Source organism: Setaria viridis, chromosome 4, assembly GCF_005286985.2.
Source record: "Setaria viridis chromosome 4, Setaria_viridis_v4.0, whole genome shotgun sequence".
Taxonomy (NCBI): Eukaryota; Viridiplantae; Streptophyta; class Magnoliopsida; order Poales; family Poaceae; genus Setaria; species Setaria viridis.
In genome coordinates, this window is record NC_048266.2 from 4,712,036 (window position 1) to 4,729,486 (window position 17,451).

The 17,451-nt window shown below is 44.8% G+C and overlaps 1 pseudogene; it reads left to right on the top strand.

Moving 5' to 3' along the window:
- Positions 1-2,168: 2,168 nt before the first annotated feature.
- LOC117851228 (U-box domain-containing protein 70-like) lies at positions 2,169-7,415 on the top strand (annotated as a pseudogene).
- Positions 7,416-17,451: the final 10,036 nt, after the last annotated feature.

Consider the following 17,451-nt stretch of genomic DNA (forward strand, 5'->3'; position numbering starts at 1 on the left):
CAAGCTATATCACTCTGTGTTGCCTTAACAGAACATCAGTTTCGTGACCAAGAAATGTTTGCTGATTCCTTGCTACTGCAGGTTTTTATTTCCATTGCTTTGATTCTTGGGGATGGTTTATACAACTTCATTAAATTGCTGATCCGCACAATCGCGGGCTTCATATCAATGGTTCAGCAAAATTCAAAAAGCATGCTTCCCGTTCAGACCATGGCAGCTCCATGTCCACTGCAGAAGCTGTATCCTTCGATGAAGAACATCGCACTGAGCTTTTCCTGAAAGATCAAATTCCCAAGTCAGTTGGAGACTATGTCGCAGTTGCCGCTGTATCGATCGGCACCCTTCCTAAGGGGTGCATTATTTGCAATCTCATCATGCAACAATTATGTGGTGCAAGCTTTGATATCATCAGCTAAACCTCAAATCAGGTATACAGACTTGTCAGCTTTGATTAAAAAAGAACAATTTAGCTAAAAGCCTGAAATGTTCCTGTCACCTGGCTATTTGATGATAAAGTCTTTTACTCATAAGTCAAATGAATCTGTAGTTACAGAACAAGTATGCTTGAGCAGTAGAAAGCAAGTTGAATGCAGTTACTTTTGTCTTTATTGTTGATTAATTTAGTCATGAATAAGAATAAACAATAGTTTGCAGCTTATGGGAAATTCTCACATGACATTTGGAACTATAGTATCACTATTGTTGCAGAAAACATAGATCAGGGCTGCAGCTCAGGATGTAAGCCGTCAATGTGGAAATTGGACAGCTTAACCACATATCTATTCCTCCTGGAGAAAGCACAAGCCCTGGTGAGTTCATGTTATCTATTCTGGGAGAGGGCAGTGGATGCCGGTTCATTATGTTTCTCTTGATATTTCTAAGTACTCCAATGTCTTTGTAGGCATGTCACAAGGCTCTCTTAAAATGGTCAATGATCCACTGCCAGTACAAAAAGGATCCTGGTATAACAGTAAATGCCCTATGATTTTCAGATAAAGTTTTCAAGTATCTGACTTGGCCAAATATCTGCAAATGCATTGATGATTACTGAAGTTTTTATTATTATAAAAACAGCTGCAGTTCTGATGATCTTTATTTGATTATTACAAATGATACAACTCAGCTCAACTCCTCTTGCTTTGACTGCAGAAAGATTTGCTGGCAGACTTAAGTTTTCGTGTACCAACTTCAAATGCTCAATTCACTAGGGATGGAGCATTGTAATTCAGCTCAGGTGAACTGCTAAGATAAAATTAGATGTCAAAACTCATGTTTCAATTGTTTGCAAATTTTCATATTGTTCAATGTGGGAATACACACTTTTGTTTATCTGTACACATTTTTCTCAACTTTTAGCAAGTTTGGTAATTGATGGAATTTACCAAGTTACCTTTTTGCAACGGAGCTGTGATTTGCTAAGTTTAGTGTTACTGTGAATGTTGTGTTGGTAGTAAATTATATTTGAAATGTGACCCTCGTAAGCTCCGGTCTTTGTACAAACTACAATTTGTACTTCTATGCTAAGGCAAAGTAAATGCTTTTATTATGACATGTCAAATGTTTCAATGAGAATGATGCTTAGGGAGGTCATTTGTTTTTGCCCGTAGCAACGTGCAGGCACAATCCTAGTAGACCTACTATTTTGGTATTCGGTCCCATCTGTTTAGTATTTTTTTTCTAGGTCTTCCTATCTTTTCACCGTACGATTCGTCTGAGTGAATGGTTCTCATTTTTCCAATCATTGTAAAAAATAATTTCTCTAATCAATTGGCAGTAAAAGTTTAAAAGAAAAGTATTAGGAAGTACCAATAATACTTTACAACTATTATAACAAAATTCATGTATCTAATTCCAATTTAGAATGAAGAGAGTATTAACTATTTTTCATGTATACTCTTTTTTACAAGGTATTCTAAAGATTTCAGGATAAATTAATAGGTCGATGAAAGACGCGTGTATCCTTGAGTTGAATTATAGCGTAGGAATTTGTGCTGCACGAGTATTTTAATGGTAGGTACAGAGGAGCGATTATCCAAATGTATCTAGAATATTTTCTAAAATTTTGAATGCTTTATATATACATGCGTAGCATAAAAAGAAGGGTCCATCCACAAGTCAAGCGGCACGCGGATAATTGTGCGCAAAAAGTATAAAGATACTTTTCAGAACTGCAGCAAAGCTGAACTACAACAGAGTGGGCTCGTCAGTTCGTCACTCGTGGCTGGCGCATGGGCGGTGGCCCACTCCACTGTTCAGGTCCCACAGGAGAAGAAAACAAACCGCAGGGCCGAGTAGATGCTCCCCAAACTCCGGCCAAAGTCCCGTTGCGCCGTTCCCCGAATCCTTCGCGCTCGCCGCCGCACCACCACCAACCGCCGGCACCCGACCGAACACATTCGCGGTCGCCGTAGCGTCGACCCGTCGACCGACCAGCCGGTGGGAGGTGGGCGCGGGATGGATGTGGCGGCGGAGGAGGCGCGGCGCGCCAAGAAGGCCGGCAATGAAGCCTACGGCAAGTCCCTCCTCGAGACGGCCGTCAGGGACTACACTACACCCGCGGCGCGCTCCTCGACCCCAGCGACATCTCCTTCCTCACCAACCGCGCCGCCGCCTACTTCCACATGGGCAAGGTATCTCTCACCAGCTTCCCTGACCACTCCTCCATTTCATGCCCTCGCTCGCTGGGCGCTGGCGGCGTTGCCGCTGACGACGCTGCGCGGCATTTTCAGTACCAGGAGTGCGTGAGGGACTGCGACGAGGCCGCGAGGCGCGGCAGGGAGCTTAGAGCCGACAACAAGCTGATCGCGAAGGCGCTGTCGCGGAAGGCGTCGGCGCTGCTCGAGCTCGCGGGATGCGCCGGGGACTACGCGCTGGCAATCAGGGCCCTGCAGCAGTCGCTGGCCGAACACTACAGCGACGAGACGCTCGACAAGCTCGGCAAGGCGGAGAGCAAGATGAAGGAGCTGGAGGAGCAGGAGCGACTGGATCAAGCCGCCGACCACCACCGTGAGAGAGGTTTGGGTGTTGCTCGATCACGGCATCGTGCCATTGCTGAATCTGGAAATGAGAAATGCAAGATACACTGAGGGTTACCATGTGACTGAACACTGAAGGACAGAGAGTACAAAACAAAGGGACGAGTCACGAGTAGATATGGCTCCCTAGTAATCTTTGTTTTTTATGCATCATATATCTGATTGTGATACACAACTGCTGCTTAGTGCGCACAAATATTGCAGGCAATGAATCGTTCAAGCAGAAGAAATACCATGAAGCAGCAATGCACTACACTCAAGCTATGAAAATGAACCCGAATGATCCTAGAGTAAGCATTTTGGCTATTCCTCTGTTTTTGCTTCTCAAATAGTATATGATTATAGATCCTTGGTAAAATCGCACCTCTTTTGAAATTAGAGTGATTTCTTATAAACTAAATTTGCATTGGTAAATATGTGGTCTAGGATCAGGCATATTTGGCATGCATTGTCCATTTCAGTGACATGAGCTGGGGCTCCCCTTTTCTCGTTGGCACACTTAGGTTTAGTAATTTGTTTTTATGTCCTCTGATCTTTCAGATTTTTAGCAACAGAGCTCAATGCTATATCAATCTGGGAGCTTTACCTCAAGGTCTTGAGGATGCAGAGAAATGCATTGAACTAGATCCTACTTTTCTGAAGGGCTATGTGCGCAAAGCTAAAGTTCAGTTCCTCTTGGAAGATTATGAAAATGCTATGGCAACTTACCAAGAGGGTTTGAGATGTGACCCAAACAATCCGGAAGTACTTGACGGCTTAAGGAGGTAGCTTTTCAGTCCTCTTTTAGCCTTCTTGACTTTGATTGTTTGAAGTGACATTTTGTTTGTTGTTGTAGAAGCGAAGCACACATTAAAACAGCTCATGGGGGTGCTGATCTTGAGTACTTGAAACAGATGTTTGTAAGTCCAATTCCTCTGAAAGAGTGTTAATGATTACATACTTGTTTTCTGTTTGATTCTTGGCAAATAGCATGCCTTCTTTGTATCATTTACTTTGATCTGTAATCCTTAGTGTAACATATGGTACTTAACACAGAAACTGTACCTTGAGTCCTTTACTAGCAAGGTGCTTCTGTGTAATTAATCTTATAATAATGACATCGGGGAGAAAATCAGCAACCGCCCTACCTCAGTCTCTTATTAATTCAAGGTGCAACTAGGGGGTATTTAGAGGGTACATTCACTTATGGAATTAATACTTAGTTTCTCTTCTTGTGTTTGTGCCCGGGGGTGGGGTGGGTGGGTGTTGTTGTATTTTATCCTAAATAAATATACTTGTCCTATGATTCTTTTCAGGAAGGTTTTCATTCAGATGATTTTACAATATTCACAAAGGAAGCTTCTGAAGACACCTTGCGGTCTACAGAAACTGAACAAGTGGTAAATCTGTAACAGGAGTTACTGAACTCTTGTCATCTAAACAATTTCTTGTAGCAACAGGTTAAATTATCTCGATTGGAGGTCCAAGATCAGTATCCAATCATTCCTTTTTCCCATTTGTTTGATCTTGTTTGCAACAGTGCACTGTTTTTGTTCATTATTGATGCTTGCCAGGGCAATGGCAGATTGGCAGTCATATGAAAACTTTTTCCCCTTTTCCCTTTTCATGATAATACATATTTTTTTTACAATTGATAAACTATCCAAAATAAATACTTGTTTAATGGTCCTTCCAGGAAGAATTATGGGCAGAAGATATTGTGCATAAATTCCAGAAAGCAATGGAACGAGCTGCAAAATTGAAGAAGGAACCTTCTGAAGAGCGTTTGAGGCATACTGAATCTGAACGAATGGTAGATCTGTAACCGGATTTCCTGAAGTATTGTCTAAATAATTTGTTGTGGCCAAAGATAAATTATCTCAATCGGAGACCGATATCTCATTCAGTTATTTCTTTCCCAATAGTTTGATCATGTCAAGTACAGAGCAAACTTCTCTAAAATTGTTGCTACGGCTGCTCCAAGAAATGGGCAAGCTTGCAACAGACCACTGCCACTGCATTTACTATTGACTTGCCAAGGCCATGGCAGCCATATAAAAAGTTTAATCTTAATCATGATATTTTTTTCTTTAAAAAATCTAGGATTTTAGCAGCAACTCTTTTAACAAAATTAGTAGGCTATGATGTTACATGCAGTCAAAAGTCATCTTATGAATGAGAATGATCGTGTTTTTAATTTTTTAGGGGTAGAAAAAAGGAGGACTTGTATTTAAACCAGGTCCAACAAAGGAAACAAACAGAGGAGCTTTCTTTCAAGGACACAACAAGAGTTGGAACGCTTTAAAATACAACATGATGATGTCACTAAAAAACTTCAGATGGCCAATGAGCATAATGAGCGTCTACTAGGTCAGCTCTCCGAATCCAGAGGACAATATGACTGGCTTCTATCAGAGCATGATCACTTGCTACACAATAGGGATCGTGCAGTTCGTGAGGTTGAAGGGTCACGTCAGAAAAGAGTGCAAATGCTTTCGGTTTTGGTTACATCAATGTATTCTGAGTTTTCAACATCTGAACTGGAGTCTGCAAGTGAAAATTTCAGTAGTTCACTGAAGATTGGAGAAGGTGGGTTTGCATGTGTATACAGAGGTATCCTCCGGAACATGACAGTTGCAATAAAGGTGTTGAAACCTGATAATTTACAGGGAAGGTCACAGTTCGAGCAAGAGGTAATTTACTCATCTCATCCTGAAATCTTACTTTGCCTTGTCACACTGGAAAAAAGTAGTTGATCTCTAGCTCCTTTCCTGTTCGAAACTGGAACTAGAATAAAACATTTAAGAAGGACGTCTCATTCCATGAATGATGAATGCTTATTTCTGATGCAGGTTGCTATCCTGAGTAGGGTGAGGCACCCACACCTTGTCACTCTATTAGGAGCGTGCTCAGAATCATCTACACTTGTCTATGAGGTCTTGCCAAATGGAAGTCTTGAAGATTTTCTCGTCTGTGCAGATAAAAGGCAAGCATTGATATGGCAGATTCGCAGTCGAATTATTGCAGAGATATGCTCAGCACTGATATTTCTGCACAAGAATAAACCACATCCAGTTGTTCATGGTGATCTGAAGCCAGCCAACATCCTTCTTGATGTTAACTTAGTCAGTAAGCTCAGTGATTTTGGTATCTCTCGCTTCCTAATCCAGTCCAGCACCAATAATACAACTCTTTATCACACCATGCATCCAGCGGGAACCCCCTTGTACATGGACCCAGAGTTTCTCGCCACTGGAGAGCTGACACCTCACTCCGATGTTTATTCTTTTGGGATCGTGGTCTTGCGCCTTTTGACAGGAAAGCCTCCTGTTGGTATAAAGAAGGTTGTGGAGGATGCGATGATGAAAGGTGAGCTGCACTCAGTAGTTGATTCCTCAGCAGGAGAGTGGCCTGATGTGCTCGTGCAGCAGTTAGCACACCTTGCTCTCAGTTGCACGGAGCTGAGCCGGAGGTGCCGTCCTGATCTTTCAGGCGAGGTGTGGAGAGTGGTTCATGCAATGCGGGATGCTGCATCAATACCTTCAGCCTCATCTTCTAGACCAGTGTCAGATGAAAACTGCACACCTTTGTATTTCATCTGCCCTATATCTCAGGTGTGTATAACAGGGATTTATTGCTCCTCCATTTGGCTTTCCCCATTTCGTGAACAAATGCATGATTTGTGGCACTGAAGAAACGAATATAAAGCTGAATGCCTCACCTGCTTTTCGTTTTTTGAAGAATTTTAAGAAACGCATGAGTATAGCCCTTATCTGATGACTAACCATTACTTCTGTGGTCTTATTTCATCAGGATATCATGAACGATCCACATATCGCGGCTGATGGATTCACCTATGAAGCCGAGGCCATCAGGAGCTGGCTCGACAGTGGCCACGACATGTCGCCGATGACCAACATGCGTCTCGAACAGAGCGAGCTCATTCCTAACCGTGCCCTTCGTATCGCCATCCAGCGATGGCTCCAGCAGCAGAATATGACCTTGTAGTCTGTCGGGTTGCTGCGTGCTTCTCTGCCACTAATATCAGTACGGTGCCTCTGCCTCTCTACCAAAGTCCTGACGAGTTGAATAACTCCTGTATGTTTTCGTCGCTCATCAACTTCTGCAGCCCGTGCATCTTTAACATTCAACTAGCTGTAACAGCGTACCATGTAATCATTTTAAGCTTGTACTGTAGCCTTAGACAATGATGCTTGCCTAGTTGCCTTGCATGTGTTATCTTCGCACATTGTAGTAGCCTAATCCGGCCAAACCTCCCCGTCTGTATGATTTTTATACTTTGAATTCTAGAGGTTCACTGACTACTGAGTGGTAGTGATATTTGCGGTGGAGCAGCCTTTTCTATGGAGTGTGAACTGAGAACTCCAGTGTTAATGCCAAGGAAGCAAATAATGGCTGTCAGTGTGAACCTACTTTGGAGCACGTCGGACGTTTAAATACTAATTAGGAGTATAAACATAGTCTAATTACAAAACTAATTGCACAGATAGAGTCTATTCGCGAGACGAATCTATTAAGCCAAATTAATTCATGATTTGACAATATGGTGCTACAGTAACCATTTGCTAATGATGGATTAATTAGTCTTAATAGATTCATCTCGCGAATTAGACTCCATCTGTGCAATTAATTTTATAATTAGCTCATGTTTAGTCCTCCTAATTAGCATCCGAATATCCGATATGATCATGCTAAAGTTTAGCACCTCGTATACAAATACCCCTGTCTTACGAATATAACCATGTTTCGATTTGCAGTTTTTGCAGCTTTATTTGTCATAGATCCACACTTCCACTCTGTTGAGGGCTTGAGGCACTTAGAAACTTGAAATGTCGAGTGTTCACTGTTCACAGGAGGCTCCCAAAACATACCGTTTTGGATTATATGTAACTAACGGTTTAAATTTTATTCATCATCAATATCTCTTGAAATATTCAAATGAACTTTTGAAAGTAGCATGCCTAGTTTTATGTTAGGAGGTCATAACTTTGCTACATTTTGGCATATGTTTTGTACTATTAATTAAGGTAATGTCTCTGTCATCGTGTTTGATGGTCAATACAATAAGGAAGGAGTCCATATTCAAAGTTAATGGACCGACTTGGCCCCAAATTTCATGGACCATTCACGAAAATAACAGGCAAGAACAAGATGCGATGTTAAGAAACAGCCCAAGTGGGAGTATTTGGAGTTTTCGACGCGCTACACGGCAGGGCCCAGGCCCATCATCAGGGCCGTCGCTGGCGGTCACTGGCCGACGCTGAAACTCTGGGGATTCCCAATTTCCCATGGGAGCGAAGGGGATGAGACTGTGCCCCAGCAAGTGGGCTAGTTGGCCCGTGGACTCACTGATCAGCCACACATCACAGTGTATCTGCAATAACTGCAGAGGAGCTGCTTCCGAGCGAAGGACAGCACGAAGAAAGAAGAGAGAATGGATGAGTACATGATTCAACCAATCGCATGCATGGAGAGCTCTATCAGCTGAATAACCACTGTTTGTGTGCAAATTTTCAGGACATCATGGATGATCCGCATTTTGCAGCGGATAGATTCACATCCACCTACGAAGGCGACCGCCACCATCAGGTGGAGTCACCGACATGTGGGCTCTAGCACCGTCAGGCCCACATGCCAGTGACAGAGTCGCACCCCACTTGACTGCAGAGGATCTCCCTCGTTCCCATCAGGTGCTGGCTCAGCAGCGGCCACGACACGTACGTCTCCGACGACCAACCCGTGACCTGGGAGTCTTGGACAACGAGCTCACCCCCAAGGCCCCAACCACGCGCTTCGCTCCGCCATCCAGGAATGGCTCCAGCAGCAGAGGAATAGAGGATGATGGCGGGCTTGTAGTCAAGCCTGTTTGGCACTTGGGTTGCTGGCCTTGCTGCGTGCTTCCTCCTCTACAAATGCCAGTACGGGTGCCTCTAGCACCAAAGTCCTGGTCCTGACTTTTCTAGCAAGCTGAATTACGCCTGACGTGTAGCTTCGTCGCTCATCGCCGGTACAGGCTGTTCGGCTGGACTTATAAGCCGGCTGAAAAGCTGAAACGGCTGATTTGTTGTGAGAGAAAAATACTGTTCGGTGGCTGATAAGCCGGCTGAATAAGCTGAAGCGAACAGACAGCTTCAGCATTCTTTTTTTTTTTGAGAGAGAGAGAGGTACAGCTTCAGCATTCAACCGACCTGGAACGGTCTCCATGCTATGCAGCTAGGGTTGGGACTAGCAGCCCCACATGCTATGCTACTTCGGCAGAATTTCGTCGTCAGCCCAGCTCGGCCGAAGCTCCAGCTCTGTACTCCTCGCTGCTGAAGTGCTGATGGCTGATGCTGTGCGCCTGTGTGGCTGTTTTGCGGTGATGCTGTGAGCTCTGCACTGTGGACGTGCAGCACAGTAGCGGTGCTGACTCGGTACTGACCGGTGCCCAGCAGGTGCTTGCGTTCGTTTCTGACGGAGGGAGAAGAGAACCGAGAGCCGAGAGAGCCGGAGAGCCCCTGTGCAGGACGCGACAGCCGGCGACACGAGACGCCCTGGGCCAAGGCCGTGTCCGCCTGTCCGGCATTGATCATTGATGCCCCGACCGGCCCCCCGGACAGGCGCTCCCCTCCTCTTTGTGTAATAATGGCTGTCAGTCGCCGGTGCGCACTGTGGCTCGATAGCAAAGCGGATGCCCAAGCCAGGTGAAGCCACAATGTGCCAGCGGATTTATTACACAAAGCTGCCGGTGGCGGAGGACGACGCACAGGCACGGCACTGGTGTGGTTTAACCTGAACCCTGAACCTGAACCGAACAGGGACGATCAGGTACTCGGCGAGCCCGGAAGGCCGGAACCCTGGCGCCACGGGGTGGGAGCCAGGGCCATGGGCGGACCCACAGGGTAGCCCGGCATAGCCGAGGCCCATGTATTCGACGAGTAGGTATACATGGAGCGGCGGAGGAAAAAAATGACGATTCGTTCGCTTGGGCCTGGCGCAAGCACCGCGGAGGGATAAAAAAAGGACGGTTCGCCTAGGCCTAGCGCACGGATCATGGACTGAGGCAACGAAACGACGATTGGCCTTCGACCTTTGCCAGACGATTCGCCTTCCACGGCGCAGGACTGATTCCGCGTTGTGCGACGAGATGATTCGCCTTTGGCGGATGGCATCCTCTCCTGGCGCAGGCGGACGCCGGACGGCCAGGGCGGCAGGGCGCAAGCAATGCGCCGTGCATGACGATCCAATGATTCGTCTTCCACGGATTGCGCGACGATTCGTCTTCGGCAGCCTCTCCTGGCGCGGGCGGACGGCCAGGGCGCGAGCACTGCGCGGCGATCGCCTACTTGCAGTCTGCGGATTGCGTCATTGCAGAAAGTTCGGCAGTGTGCGCCTATGCGGATTGCGGATCGCAGCCCCTGATCGGCGACGCTGCTGCCGTTGACTTGTGGATTATTGGTCCAAGAATTCCGAGGGGCGACGAAGGTTCTATCTTTTATATTTTTATTTATTTATGTATGAGTGCTTTTTTATTTTAGTTCGTGAGTTTATTGAACGGATCATCAATCCATCAACATTCTTAAATTCATATATTGTGAGGTTGTGATTTGTAAGTTTTCTACCCGAAAGTTTAAAACATGATTCTATCATTGCATGTTTGTGTTTGCTATAGTATCTAATTAGTTGTCGCACTTACATTACATAGATATTATTTTTTTCAAAACAGTTGGATTATGAAGAGAGGGGGAGATATTGCATCTCATTTTTTGAAACACGCAGCAAAGAAGGCAGCGGCTGCTTCAAACACTATCCCAGTTGAAACTATTGTGGAAGAATAGAATTAAGAGCAGGATGGAGTGGTAGTTGAAGAAATCGCGGATCCTGTGCCCTCGCCTCTACCACTGCAACCACTCGCATCACAGCCGCCGGTTTGTGACATCAATCGCCTTCCACATGATCCAGGTGAAAGGCAGCCTATTGAAAGTTATCATGTTAATGATCAAGATGCAATTCAAAAAGCATATATTATTAAAGGCCCATTCAAACCTATTAATCATGATTTTCCATCAAGAAAAATTGAAGGTAGGGATCACCAATTCAATTTTGTATGAATGTATAATCATGAGTGGCTCGAATATAGTATCAAGAAGGATTCTGCGTTCATTACAAAACTATATGCAACATCATTGCTATGTATTCCTCAATCCATGATGTGCTTATTGATCTTAGTGATGATATTTCACATAAGGATGATTGGACAAAGATACATTTTGTACTTGGAGTATTTGAAAACTTTGAGTTCGTTTTCTTTGTGCACTTAATGTTTATTATTCTTGGATACACAAATGAGTTATCTGAGTATTTGCAGAGAAGATATCAAGATATTCTTAATGCAATCTCCTTTGTTAATGTGGCAAAGAACAAAATGCAACAGTTGGACCACTTCCTTGAGAGGGTCACTTCTTTTTGCATTAAACATGATGTTGAAGTTCCTGCTATGGATGGTGATTATGTGCCGTATGGAAAATCAGCAAGGTATGTCCGTGCCCCAAACCAAACAAATGATGACCATTTTAGAAGAAAAGTCAAGAGCTTGATAATCAGTTTGATGAGATTAGTCAAGAGCTTGATAATCAGTTTGATGAGATTAATATGGAGCTACTTTCTTGTATGTCAGCCTTCAGTCCTTCCAATTCATTTGCTTCGTTTGATGCATAGAAGGTACATAGATTGGCTGGATTTTATCCTAGGACTCCTCCAAGAATGATTGGCTAAAACTTGAATTGCAACTTGATAATTATATCGATGACATACGATGAGATGATAGCCTCAAGGGTCTAGACAACATCGTTGATCTCTCAGTTAAGCTTGTTCAAACACGGAGGCACAAAGTGTATGATATGGTTTACTTGCTTCTTAAATTGATATTGCTTTTACCAGTGGCGACAGCGAGTGTTGAAAAGGGTATTTTCTACAATGGTTAAAGTGAAAACAAAGTCAAGGAATAAGCTAGGTGATAGTGTTTTGGACGATTGTCTAGTCACATTCATTGAGCGGGATATTTTCTTCCAAATGAATGAAGAAGATATAATCAAGACATTCATGTCATTCAAGAAGCGACGGGTAAATAAAGCAAACAAGTAATATTGTAAGTTTCTTTTATACTATATTTCGAACTATTTGTATTTCATTCAAACTATTTATATTATGATTTGTTATTGTTTCTAGCTTAATCTTTAAATTTAAGACTTATCATGTTATTAGTGTATGTGGTTTATCGAATTAGAATATGATTTTACCAAATTATAAACGGTTGTATTGGATTGTATAAGATTTTTTTGTAACCTGAGGTAAAATCTGAGGTAAAATCTTAGGTGCTGCTGGCCAGGGCAGGGGAGCGCGTCAGGTTTTTTTGCCGCTGGAACAGTGGTGGTGCTGGTGCTGGCGCTGGCCTGTGGCCAGGTAGCGGTCGGCCGGCACGTGCTCCTCGGGGTTCCGGCCGGCCTGCTCCCCCGGCGCGCGCGGCCGAGTCCTGTCCACGGACTACGGCTGCCACGCACAGGGCACAGCCGCACAGGCACAGCAGCGCTGGCACTGCGTACGTATGCACGACGTGGCGGGGCAGCAGATATCCATGTCGTCCGTCGCCTCGCGCCCCGCCCACGTCCAAAGCAGGCAGCTACAGTGCCCGCGGTCAAGGCTGCGCCGACGGAAAAAAAATTGAGACTCGGCAGGTTCGGCTTGCATACCTTGGCTCATAGGCTTCAGGCTTTGATACAGCCGAGCGGGGTCATGGAACCCGGCGCTGCCGCCGCCATTGCCTACGTCCCTTCATCAACTGTTGCAGCCCTTAGCGTTCGCGGCGCAGCTCCGCAGACGTCCCCACAACCCGCACAAAGATGGGTCCTGACTCTATCAAGTATTTGGGTAATCTAACATCCGTCGTAGCTGCAATTGTAACAGCGGCAATTCAACTGTTGAAATTTTGAAAGATTGCTGAAACTAGGTTGAGCAGAATGGAAGGGAAAGCACGAGAGCACAGCACATAATAGCAATTAGCATAACATATGTACGTCCCTTTGGCTTGCAAGGGATCGACAAACTCATACATCACCTCCATCCATTTGGTTCAGAACTTTTTTTCAGAACCAGGAAGCTCCTTATCCTCTTCGTCGTCTTCAACGCGTGTCTCCTCAATCACGACATTTCCTCACTACATGGGAAGGTCTGTGGAGCTACGACGATAGCGATGGTGTCCAGCAGTCAAGTTGTGGCTAGCGGATGAGGGGAACGACTGAACGGAGGCGCGGCGGCAGCGTTGGGTTCCGACTCTCGGCTGTATCAAAGCCTGGAGCCTGTGAGCTGAGGTATGCAAGTCGAGCCGATGCGAGGGATATGTCGAGCTTCACGAGCAGGGCGTCAGATGGCAACAGTAGCCATGCGTTATCCGTTTAGGATGGATCCTCACGTACAGAAGTTCGGGGACCGTCCCCATGAAATTTTTCTTTGCCGACGGGCCGGCTGGCAGGCCGCAGGCCGCCAGTTCTTGACATGTACGTCTGTGTATCAGACCACTTACATATATACAAGTTAAAAAAAAGTTATATACGCATACATATCAGCATATACAATGATATGGCAAGATAATAATTATTAAAAGGAGGGAAGGAGTTTCATCGGTATAAAACTGGATGCGTATTGTTTACAAGAATATACTTTTTAGATTATATTATTTACAAGAATATGAAAACTATTCAAACTTGCGTTGGGGGCTCATTTCATCCGACCACGTCCAATCCTCCCGTACCTGGTGGTACCGAGTTACGTTCTATATAGACATCCTGTTTTCATGACCGTGTGCACTGGGTGGGAAACAAGGCGAGCTCGATCGGTCCAATCCTCCCGTACCTAGTGGTACCGAGTTACGTTCTATATAGACGTTCTATATAGACGTCCTGTTTTCATGACCGTGTGCACTGGGTGGGAAACAAGGCGAGCTCGATCGGGCCGGCCGAGAGGCTGAGGCTCGTCTTTATTTTGACTCAATTGTCCACCTCTAAGCATCAAGCATGTATACGATGAATCTAGCAAGGCTACACTAGTAGACAAAATCTTGAGGTTGGGGAAAGCAGCATAGTCTACGTTCGATGGATGATAATGGCATCTAGCGGCCTGGATGTGTATTGCCGGATGCCTCTCTTTTGTTCCTGCTTTACTGTGCACAAGGGCTATGGAATTTTCCTCTCACAGAGCAAGGAATCTTTTATCTAGCTATCACACACTCAACCTCTGCGTGGTTGATAAATGATAATTGTGTCGCCCACGGAAATTAGCTATAGCTCATCCAGCGATGGCTAGAGATGGTTGTACCCTTGATAGGGATCAAATAAAGTACGTTGGAGGCCTGTGCATCTCATTAATGCCACTACGAACCCGTCAACATCGTGCCTTTGGTGACTCTGAGGATTCAATTTGGCAAAGCTCTTCTTGGGCCTGTTCGCTTCAGCTTATAAGCCGGCTGAAACGGCTGATTTGTTGTGAGAGAAAAATATTGTTTGGTGGCTGATAAGCCAGCTGAATAAGCTGAAGCGAACAGGCCGCTTGATGTGGCGGATGAAATGACTCCGGCTGTGCCTCCTCTAGTGGAACATCTTTTTTTTCTTCGACTTATCTTATTTGAAAAATATTTGACAAAACGAGACTTGTCCTGATTGTTTAAAATGGATAAAAATGTGAAATGACCATAATACCTTTCTTTTTTTCTCTTTTCGTTTTTACTTTTCCCTTCCCATTCTTCTCTCTCTCATTCATTCTATCCGGCTCTTCCCCTTCTCTTCTCCGTCGCTCCGCCTCCCAAGCTCCCACTAGCGTCACCCTCTGCCCACCGGCGCCCCTATCATCACCTTCCGCCCCCAGTGGCCTCGCCTCCTACACCCCCTCCAGTCTTCTCGTCCGAGCCACTGCCGGCCACCTCTGCCCCTACCACTGCCTCCTGCTGCTAGCCGCGGCGTGCTGTCCTCTACCACCGTGGTCCTTTGGCACTACCATGCGGCCGCCACTGTTGGGTATTTTAGCGATAGCGAATAAATCCACAAGCGTACAGATACCGTTGTAGCTTTCACCTCAGAGTATTCCAAGGGTTTCGAATCCAAGGGAACATGTGTGTACTAACTTTGTACTAGTCGGTCTAAGAACACATCAAGGTAGGTGGCGAGGGTAGAGAGGATTCCTAAGGATAGCACTATAGGTGAGTTAGAGGTCGATCTCTCAGATAGAACTTTCTTCGGGCACCGGCTTACCCCTGATCTGTCAGGAGACTCCGACCAGTGGTTCTACGAACCCAACTCTGCGCTATATCCGGACGTGGAGGATTACAAAGAACCAATAGGCTGTCACTACCTACGGCCTACCTCTACCAACCCGTGGGATATAAGGCAAACGAAGGATAACCCTTAGCCCAAACACCACGTCTACACCTTGGGAGAGTGGAGTTGCTCCAAGCATTTCAAGGAAATATTCTCCTCCAACTCCTCTCCTTGTGCCACCTAGCACTGTCTGAGGCAGTAACTTCATGGCGAAGCGGTCATAACCGCCTTTGGGATGTCACGAGGAGTCGACATGTGGAAGATGGGCTTGAGGGGCTACCAGAGTGGTTCAGCCGAACTGGGGGTTCGGCCGACCCCTGGTTGGCTCCCCTCGCGCCACCTTTTGTCCAGGACACTGCCAGGTGGGTCCCCAAGTGGGTACAGGGTGATTGGCGGTAAGTTTAGGTAGTTTAACCCCTGATGTGGGCCCTCCAATCTATGTGCTTGCTTCTGATTGGTTGAGAGTGTGTTTCCTTGGTCTCTGAGGTGTGTTTTCTCCCTTAATGGACCTGCATACAAATATTCACCAACACTTGTGGAATCCGTTAGTAATAACTCCTACCACTACTGTTGATGCTCATCTTTTATGTGTTTATGCAGGAGTTGGCAGCCTAGATTTGGTACTTAATAGCCATCAATAACACCCCCACACTTAGCCTTTGCTCGTCCTCGAGTGAAGGAGAAAGGACTAAGGTGAACATAACTTCCAAAGGTATTAAGTGAGCATAAGAGATATTCCCAACCATACCTTGCACTTGTGAACTTTGAAGTGTCTATCATGCCATCTTGGGTGGTTGAGGTATGGAACGACCTTGAATCAAGTCACTTCTACTCATCATGTCAAGTAGCTTGGGATTTTTCAATTAGTTTTCAAAACAAACCTTGCTTAGCTCCTCATTTGATTCTCTCAAATTGCTCAATGTGTGTATGTCCTCACCAAGGCATTAGACTTACCTTTCTCCATCCTACTTCTAATGATGGCTATATGTGGATCTCAAGGTAGGGTACGAAGGATAAGGCATACTTATATCACATATATTGCAAAGTTAAAAATTGGATCAAGGAGAAAAATAAGTCATACAATAGATCAAGATGTGCACGTGTATGGATATGGTGGATGGCGAATGGTTGATGAAATGGAAACTCCTTTTTGCATGATCTCTCCCCCTTTCTAATTTCTTTTGAGACATGGCTATCTTTATTCTTTTTTTATTTTTTTCTTGGACCTTCATGTGACCAACTCTTTTTTTCAATGCTTGGACCTTCATGTGTTGATATATTTAATTTTTTTGATAGCCTATGACTCTTTTGTAACAATAAATGGAGAGAGAGACCAACACATATGGTGGACCATTTATTTTATGGAATGGATGGATGGTACAATGCTAATTCTCATATGAGCATAGCAAGGGGAATATGGTGTGCACATGAATCTTGATCATGAAAGCATGAAAGGAATTCTCTCAAGGGTCACAACAATTTGACAAAGCTCAATGTAAAGACAAGCAGCATATGTGTATAGAGTTTTCAATATGTCTCATCACATGGCTTTGGTAGGACTTTGGCATATCAAAGAGGAGCTCTGCAAATATTTTCTAAATTTTCAAATAAAATTCCCAAGCACTTAAACGTCAAGAGCGAAGATCATATCATCAAACCATATCACAAACATCAACTACTTAGATGAGCATGCTTTCCTAAAGATATTTGTTCACAAGCATCAAGATGATAAGCATGGAATAAAACATATGCAAGCCAACCATAGGAAACATGTAGAGCAAGCGGAGCATGTTGATTCATTTTATTTTGAGTTTGACCTTAGAGAGGCAGATTTGAAAATCATTCAATCTCATGAATGAAGGAGAGTGAGGAAAGGGGTTGCATACCTTTGTTGTGCGTGGATGATCTGGGCGTTGGGTGACACCCCCCCCCCCCTCCCCCCCCACACACACTTATTCTTGTACCTACATTTTATTAGGGGACTATTTATTATGAGAGTTGATTTTAAGGTTAGGTTTCTTCAATGAAGTTGATCAAATCATACTCTTTATCATCAGGTTCTAGGAAGATTT